Source organism: Phyllobates terribilis, unplaced genomic scaffold, assembly GCF_046119375.1.
Source record: "Phyllobates terribilis strain yellow unplaced genomic scaffold, ASM4611937v1 Scaffold_1__5_contigs__length_1240528914, whole genome shotgun sequence".
Lineage (NCBI taxonomy): Eukaryota > Metazoa > Chordata > Amphibia > Anura > Dendrobatidae > Phyllobates > Phyllobates terribilis.
In genome coordinates, this window is record NW_027362761.1 from 497761361 (window position 1) to 497771450 (window position 10090).

A 10090-nucleotide genomic window follows, 5' to 3' on the forward strand; every position below is an offset into this window, starting at 1 on the left:
TGTATTTTAGAGGATTATTTTTATTATTGATCAACAACTATGTTCTCAATCAACCCAAAAGACTCATAAATATCCAAGCTTAATATTTTTGGAAGTTGGGGTGGGTTTTTTTTTAGATTTGGCTATCTTAGGAGGATATCTGTTTGTGCAGGTAACTATTACTGTGCAGAATTATTAGGAAACTTAATAAAAACCAAATATAATCCCATCTCACTTGTTTATTTTCACCAGGTAAACCAATATCAGTGCACAAAATTTAGAAATAAACATTTCTGACATACAAAAAACAAAAAAATTAGTGAGCAATATAGCCACCTTTCTTTATGATGACACTCAACAGCCTTCCATCCATAGATTCTGTCAGTTGCTTGATCTGTTTTCGATCAACATTGCGTGCAGCAGCCACCACAGCCTCCCAGACACTGTTCCTAGAGGTGTACTGTTTTCCCTCCCTGTAGATCTCACATTTTATGATGGACCACAGGTTCTCTATGGGGTTCAGATCAGGTGAACAAGGGGGCCATGTCATTATTTTTTCTTCTTTTAGACCTTTACTGGCCAGCCACGCTGTGGAGTAGTTGGATACATGTGATGGAGCATTGTCCTGCATGAAAATCATGTTTTTCTTGAACGATACCGACTTCTTCCTGTACCACTGCTTGAAGAAGTTGTCTTCCAGAAACTGGCAGTAGGTTTGGGAGTTGAGCTTCACTCCATCCTCAACCCGAAAAGCTCCCACAAGTTCATCTTTGATGATACCAGCCCATACCAGTACCCCACCTCCACCTTGCTGGCGTCTGAGTCAGAGTGGAGCTCTCTGCCCTTTACTGATCCCGCCTCTGGCCCATCCATCTGGCCCATCAAGAGTCACTCTTGTTTCATCAGTCCATAAAACCTTTGAAAAATCAGTCTTAAGATATTTCTTGGCCCATTCTTGACGTTTTATCTTATGTTTCTTGTTCAAAGGTGGTAGTTTTTCAGCCTTTCTTACCTTGGCCATGTCCCTGAGTATCGCACACCTTGTGCTTTTTGATACTCCAGTAACGTTGCAGTTCTGAAATATGGCAAAACTGGTGGCAAATGGCATCTTGGCAGCTTCACGCTTGATTTTCCTCAATTCATGGGCAGTTATTTTGCGCCTTTTTTGGCCAACACGCTTCTTGTGACCCTGTTGGCTATTTGCCATGAAACACTTGATTGTTCGGTGATCACGCTTCAAAAGTTTTAAAAGAAGACTGCTGCATCCCTCTGCAAGACATCTCACAATTTTGGACTTTTCAGAGCCCGTCAAATCTCTCTTCTGACCCATTTTGCCAAAGGAAAGGAAGCTGCCTAATAATTAAGCACACCTTATATAAGGTGTTGATGTCATTAGTCAACACCCCTCCTCATTACAGAGATGCATATCACCAGATTTACTTAATTGGTAGTTGGCTCTCAAGCCTATGCAGCTTGGAGTAGGACAACATGTATAAAAAGTATCATGTGATCAAAATACTCATTTGCCTAATAATTCTGCACACAGTGTATATTGATGCCCACGAGCAGATTTAACCAGGGGACCGACCAAGTCCATAGCAATTCTCTCGAACGTCACTTCAATAATGGGCAATGGCACTAGGGGACTTTGAAAGTGGGGGGCGGTTAACTGGCACATAGGGCAAGACCTGCAATACTTCAATATTTCCTGGTGACATCTGGGCCAATAGAACCTTTGCACAATCCGTTCCTGCGTTTTTTCCAATCCCAGATGTCCCCCCAAGACATGTGAATGGGCCATGTCCAACACCTTCCGTCTATAGGGGCCATACTATTAACTGCTCCACACGCTTTTCCCTCACTTTCGAGACCCGGTACAACAACTCCCCACTCATCATAAAATGGGGAAACCTTGTGTCAGCCCCTGGCTCTTGTGCAACCCCATTTATAACATTGACATTATTGAAAGCTTCCTTCAGAGTTAGGTCCCTATGTTGGGCAGACCCCAAATTCTCGCTTGTCTCCCCTAATTCTGGAATGTCAGACTCACGGGGCACTACCTTCTCATCCCCCACAAGGACACAAAAGGGAAACCCGTCTGGGTGTGGTGATAACTCACCAGGGTTAACTGGTTTCTTATCCGAACCAGCGAACCAGGAACACTTCCCCCACAGCTCCCAAAATAAACAAAAGTCCCGGCCTATAATGATGGGGTGTAACAAGTCCTGAACGACGCCAGCTTTGTGGGACTCAGTACCGTGGGCCATTTCAATGTCCACTCTGGCCATGGGATAGTCCTTTGCATCACCAAGAATGCACCGTACGCCGACTCTTTTCCCTGGGATCAGTTGGAGAGGAAGGCTGACCCTCACAAGGGTCACCAGACTCCCGGAGTCTAGCAGTGCCGTTACCTGCCACCCGTTCACCTTCACTGGACACGCTTGTGGCTCCTCGCTGGGTGGACAGTTCACACTGCAGGCCGGATATGCGTAATATGAATACCGGCATCCTATGCTGCAGTCCATCTGCTCGGGAGTCAGGGGACAACGGGCGGCAATATGGTCTGGGCCATTGCACCTCCAGCAAATAACATCACCCGTAGGGACCTTGGGCACCACCTCCCCCGCCCCTTTGGACCTTGGACATCCCACCCCCTTTTGGGCCTCTGCCCCCTGTTGGGACCCCCAGTATGGAGTGGGCTGCCTTCCCAAGGAACCCTCAAACCCCTGGTATCTCTCGACCAGTCCGACCAGTTCATCGGCATTCCGGGGATCACCCTGGGTAGCCCAAGCCTGTATTGGCCTCAGCAGGGAGTGCACAAACCTGTCCATTACCACTCGCTCTACCATCTGCGCAGGCATAGAGGACTCTGGCTGCAGCCACTTCTGGACCAGGTGCAACAGGTCAACATTTGGAAGTGAGGTGGTTTGTCCCGGTGATACGCCCAGCGGTGAACCTGCTGCACCCTGATAGTCATTGTCACCCCCAAGCGTGCGAGAATCTCAGTTTTTAGCTAACCATACTCTTTGGCGTCCTGCAAAGCTAAATCATAGTACGCATTCTGGGGCTCTCCTGTCAAGTATGGCACCAGTACCTCTGCCCACTGCTCTGGGGAAAGTTTCTCCCTCTCTTCGACCCTTTCAAACAGCGTCAGGAAGGCCTCAACTTCATTCTCCGGGGTAATTTTCTGCAAGGCCCGTCTTACCGCCTTCCCAGACGTGTGTGTTATCAGCCCGACCTGGGGTTGGGACACTCGTCCAGCCCTGAATGGCGGTTGCCAGAAGCTGCATCTGCTGCCGTTATTCCTGCTGGTGCTGATTGATCTGCTGTAACAACAGCCTGTTAGTCTCCTGTTGCTGCTTCTGCGACTGGACCAGGTGTTTCAGCAGGTCCTCCATTTTGTCCAGCGATGCTTGCTGGCCTGTTGCAGACTTTACCCAGGACATGTAGTTCTCTCTGTAGCAGTCACAAGTATCTGCTGGGAACGCAAACCGCACGTCTAACACCAATTATAGGGATCATACTCACTTGGGTGCGATAAGAGGCAAACAGGCGGCATGTTCCTTTAAATGTCCATAGCGGTTTATTGGCTTCATAAACCGTCAAAAGCAAGATGCAAACAAACAGCATTTAGTGCAGGCAAAAACAAAGAAAACAGTCCTATTAGCAAAGTCTCTGGTTAGCCAGCGCTGTGGTCACACAGGCTGGTAAGCATCCAAATACACGGCCCCGCCTGGAGACAACCACACACAGGAGGCCTTCTCCCTCCAGACACACAGACCATGTGCCAAACAACAGCCTCCATTAAATAGGCTGTTAACCACACCCAGCAAGACCCGCCCATCTCTCAAACTACCCCTAACCCGGACCCAGGTGCACCAATTAGTCCTCTTAGTGCGTGCACTAGAGAAAATAGTCCGGGTTACATCACAGAGACCAGTCATCTCTGTGATACACGCCTGCCATCGACTATGCAACCATTAGCCTACAGGTTATAGAATACTGAGGAAATTGATCCCTGTAAGTCTCATATCAGATGTCTTGTTGTGGATAAATCATTTTTATCACTTTATGTAAATGACCTCTTCCAGACTATGGGGATGACGCTGCCTGGAAGATAACTCTTCCTCCAGACGATATTTTACATGAAGGGGGAGTTACCAGTGTGATGTGTACTGGTTACCAGTGTGATGTGTACTGGTTACCAGTGTGATGTATAATGGTTACCAGTGTGATGTGTACTGGTTACCAGTGTGAAGTATAATTGTTACCAGTGTGATGTGTAATGGTTACCAGTGTGATGTGTAATGGTTACCCCAGTGTGATGTGTAATGGTTACCAGTGTGACACAAGTAACAAACACAGAACAGGAGAAATTAACTTTGTCTTTTTGCAACAATTTTTGCAGCTCTCTGAGCTCTGCTGTATTGTAACAATAGTACAACCCTTATGCCTGTGAGATGGAAGCTGAAGCTGAGAGGAACGTGCCGATGTGTCAGGTATAATCACACACAGCTCTGCAGTGAGATCAGGAGAGCAGAGAGCGCCATTACACATCACACTGGTAACCATTACACATCACACTGGTAACATTGGTAACCATTAATGGTGTCCTTATTTCTAAGCTGTCGAAATACCTCCCTCTCGTATATATCGGTGAGCCAAATGACCACGTTCCCACCCTTGTCTGCAGCCTTCATTATGACATCATCCAGTGACTGAAGTTCCTTCAGGGCTCTTCTTTGTACCGATGTCAAGTTGTCATTTGAGACCTCACCAGGAATTTTGTTTAAGGTCCTCAATGACCAATTTACTGAAGATGTTGATTTGTGGGCACACAGACAAGGGAGTGAAAGTGACAGATCGTGGTAATACCGACTGAGGGAACATACCTTCGGATACCGGTTGCTGTTCCCTAAGGAGATTTTCCAATGTTGCTATCGCCTGACACTCTGCCACGCTATCCATCCCCAAATTAGGCCCATGTTGATTATGTAATTTTGTCAGCACCAACTTTTGACAGAAAAGCTGAACATCTATTACGCCTGTAAAAAAAATCGAAGCCATTACTTGGCACGAAAGACAAACCAAGTCCAAGGAGATCACGGTGGGCCTCCATAATATTATGTGAAGATAAATTAATTCCCTCAAGATTTTTGGACAAACGTCCCACCGAAGGGGATCGATCACGTTTCATCGATGACTTCCATCTGTATACCTTGTTATTTTAGAAGTCAGACATGTCTCTTTGAAACGTTCTAGCATTAACTATGCATATGTCATGTTTCCATTTGGAAAAATCCTTTTCCAAATCAACATTCAGATTGTCCGAGTTTTTTATCATCAAATTTAATTTATAGTTCCATAAAATCCCTAGAGCATTTTGTAGCAACCTCCTCCCAGCTATTTCTGAAACTATCAACAATAATGGAAAAGGATGGGAAGAGTTGGACACCCAACCCCCTTGGTATAAGGCCCTTGGTGAGATATTTATTCAGAAACGCCCTTTTTCCAACAAAGTTTGGTTCTTTTTTGTAGTAACCCCTTTAATTTGGAAATTTGTTCTTTTGAATCCTTGCAATGAACATCTAAAAACAGAGGATTCCTGTCACGCAGGATGTGTGAAAGACTTAGTGCAACACAGAGGGAAGAGGGAAAGGGAGCCCAGACACTAGGGAAAGGGGGGAGTGGAGACCTCCTAGTCTGGTCTACTGTCACCCTGTCTCAACTACCGTCCCTATATTGGCTCTTCACCAATCTTGCTAAAGCCTCACAAGTAGTAATGAATATCTCCGGCACCTCCCTCTCAGACACACCAGGTATTTATACACTCAGGTCAGGGAGCTAATTAGCCAGAGGGAGGTAGCCACTGGGTCCTGGAGACAGTCAGCCTCTAAGAAGATGTCTGTAATGCCAAACGTAGAGATCCCCTGCAACCAACTGCAGGGCGACTGTCTGTCACCTTTGACACACCTGTGACAGTACCTCCCTCTACGAGTGGCCTCCGGACACTCAGGACCGGGTTTCTCAGGAAAAGAGGTGTGAAATGAGCAAACCAATCTGGGAGCGTTCTCCTCTGACTCTAAAACCCACATCCTCTCCTCTGGACCATAGCCTTTCCAGTGCACCAAGTATTGTAGAGAACGACGTTAGAGACGAGAATCTACAATCCTCGAAATCTTGAACTCCAGATTACCATCAACCATTACTGGGGGCGGTGGTAGAGGCGAGGGTTCTAGAGGTTCCACATATTTTTTAAGTAAGGACCTATGGAACACGTTGTGAACTTTAAGGGCCTGAGGAAGTTCAAGACGAAACGCTGCTGGGTTAATGACAGCGGTTATTTTATAGGGACCAATAAACCTATATCCCAGTTTCCAAGAAGGAACTTTCAATCTTACATTCCTGGTAGACAACCACACAAAGTCATTCACATTCAGGTCCGGACCTGGCAAGCGTTTTCGGTCAGCCATACGTTTATACCCGTCTCCCATGATCTTTAAATTACTCAGCACACCCTGCCATACAGAGGAGAGCGACGAAGCAAACCGTTCCTCCTCAGGAACTCCTGAAGCTCCTCCCCCACTAAAGGTACCAAACTGTGGGTGATAACCCTATTTACCGAAGAACGGTGACCTGCCAGTGGATTCTTGACGATGAATATTAATGGCAAATTCTGCCAGCGGTAGGTAGGATGCCCAATCCTCCTGATTTTCGGAAACGAAGCATCTGAGGTAGGTCTCCAAATTCTGATTAACACGCTCGGTCTGTCCATTCGACTGAGGGTGGAAGGCAGAGGAAAAGGATAGCTGCACCCCCAGTCAAGAACAGAATGCCTTCCAGAACTTGGAAACAAACTGTGTCCCCCGATCTGACACCACATCGGAGGGAACCCCGTGAAGCTTCACAATCTCATTTATGAACACCTGAGAAAGTGTCTTGGCATTTGGAAGTGCAGGCAATGCGACAAAATGAACCATTTTACTGAACCTATCTACTACCACCAAAACCACAGTTTTGCCTACGGAAACCGGTAGGTCAGTAATAAAATCCATGGACCTCCTAGGGATAGGTAGCGGAAGAAGAGTACCAGAGGGACAGTTATGCGAAACCTTAGAACATGTGCAAATACTACCAGCAGCTACGTATTCAATTACATCCCAATGCAACCCCGGCCACCAAAAACTACGAGAGAGGAGGTCCACGGTTGCCTTACCACCTGGATGCCCAGCAAGCACAGAGTTATGATGTTCCTTAATAACTTTGCGGCGCAAATTAGATGGTACAAATAACTTTTCTGAATGATAGGAGGCGGGGGGGTCCCCTGTGCCTCCAACACCTCACCCTCCAGTTCAGGATAAAGTGCCAAAATGATTACCCCTTTCTGTAATACCGGGGGAATGGTTCTCATGGTCACCACAACCAGGGAAGCTCCGGGACAAAACATCAGCCTTGACGTTTTTGACCCCTGGACGAAAAGTGACAACAAAATTGAACCTAGTAAAAAACAGGGACCATCTGGCTTTCCTAGGGTTGAGACATTTAGCTGACTGGAGATATGACAGGTTCTTATGATCAGTAATAACAGTAATAGGATGGACAGCCCCCTCCAACCAATGTCGCCATTCCTCGAACGCCAATTTGATCGCCAAAAGTTCCCTATTACCCACGTCATAATTTCTCTCAGCCGAAGACAATTTTTTAGAAAAGAAGGCTCATGGACGCCATTTACCAGGGGACAAACCCTGAGACAACACAGCCCCAACCCCGACATCCGACGCATCAACCTCCACAATAAAGGATTGAGAAACATTGGGTTGACTGAGTATAGGTGCAGTGGCAAAATGATTCTTTAAGGAAGAAAAAGCCTGGAGGGAAGCATCCGACCATTTGGAAAAATCAGACCCCTTCTTAGTCATGTCAGTAAGGGGTTTGACTATAACAGTAATTTTGGATGAATTTCCAGTAAAAATTAGTAAAGCCCAGAAAACGTTGTAGAGCCTTCAGGTTCTCGGGACATTCCCAGTCAAGGACTGCACGGGTCTTCTCCGGATCCATCCAAATACCCGAAGATGACAACAAGTACCTCAAAAACTGCACCTCCTAAACAGCGAAAACACATTTTCTAGATTGGCATAAAGTTTGTTATCCCTTAATATCTGGAGCACCTGCTTAACATGGCCCCGATGAGTCTCAAAATCAGGTGAGTAAACCAAAATATCATCCAGATAGACCACCACAACCCTCCCCACCAAATGATGGAAAATATAATTTATGAAATGCTGGAATACCCCAGGTGCATAGGTCAAACCAAAAGGCATAACCAGACTCTCGAAATGTCCTTACGGGTTATTGAACGCTGTTCTCCATTCATCCCCTTCTCTGATTCTAACCAGATTGTAGGCTCCCCTTAAATCCAACTTGGAGAATACCTTAGCTCTCAAAACCTGGCTGAACAAATCAGGAATTAGAGGAAGAGGGTATGGATCACGGATGGTAATTTGATTTAATTCCCGGAAATCTAAACAGGGACGTAGACCGCCATCTTTTTTCTTCACAAAGAAGAACCCTGCCGCCACAGGCGACGATAAGGGTCTGATATGTCCCTTCTCCAGACTTTCCGCAATGAAATCCTTCATGGCTTGTCTCTCAGGGCTAGAAAGATTATACAGTCTAGACTTCGGTAGTTTAGATCCGGGGGTCAGGTTAATAGGACAATCATAAGCACGATGAGGAGGCAAATCCTGGCACCCCCCCTCAGAAAAAACGTCCTCAAAACCAGACAGAAATGCAGGTAATATTTTCGTAGAGACAATAGCAAGGGAAATCTCTAAACAGTTCTCATGGCAGTAATCTCCCCATTCAATAATCTCCCCGGTTTACCAATCCACCAACGGATTATGTTTAACAAGCCAAGAGATACCCAAGACAATCAGTGTGGGAAGATTGTCCAGAACATAGCAAGGGATTATTTCACAATGAACTGACCCCACCCTCAGTTTTACATTATGTACAATCTGAGTAAATGCTTTCTGTGCAAGTGGCGCCGAGTCAATGGCAAAGATGATTAGTTCAGCTAAAGCACAGCAAGCAAGACCATGAGTTTTCACAAGCTCAGCATCAACCATGCTGACTACGGCTTCACTGTCAACAAACACAGAAATTTTCTCGGTTTTGCTCTCTAGCACCACCTCTGCTGTCAGGACAAAGTGGGAACTGCAGTTTGGCCACAAATGCACCCCTTGTTTATCCAACTACAGATTACCAAGAGTTAATCGAGTCTCCTTTTGTTTAAGAATTGAAGGACAGGTCCCAACAAAATGTCCCTTTTAACCACAAAAAAAATACGCCTTTTTTCTTGCGAATCTCTGGGGAGATGTATGATGTAGAGACACCCCCTAGCTGCATGGATTCCTCCACCTCCCCCTGTACTGGCTCAACCCAAGACCGCTCCCCTGGCAGAGGTACACAACCCCGACAAGAAGGCCTCGGAGGAGGTGGTCTCACCCGGTTTCATATACTGCCAAGGCATCTTTCAACCTTTCAGTAAGCCCCTCACAAAATTGACTTCTAAGGGCTGAGTCATTCCATTTGGAATCCTTTGCCCATCTACGGAATTCCGAACTGTACGTTTCCTCCGACCGATTTCCCTGCTGAAGGCCATGTAGCCTAGACTCAGCCAAGGCGAATCGGTCAGGTTTATCATAGATGAGGGCCAGAGCCCGGAAAAAACCCTCCACAGACTGGAGACAAACCGTGTTATGTGGTAACGAAAACGCCCATGACTGAGCATCTCCCTGCAATAGAGAGATCACAATACCAACTCGTTGCTCCTCATTTCCGGAGGAATAGGGGCGAAGTTTAAAATACAGTTTGCAGGCCTCCTTGAATACAAAAAACTTGTCCCTACCTCCAGAAAACCTGTCCTGGAGGGCAACTTTGGGTTCAGGCTGGACAGGGCTACCTGCAGAGACCCCCAGATTGGCGACGTGTAGCCGCTGATGCGGCTGTACCTCACCGTGGAGGTCATTCACCTCCAGAGACAGCCTGTGCAGCCGCTCTGCGAGCTTTGCAACTGAACCCATAACAAGGGAGAAAGGAAAAAAAAGTC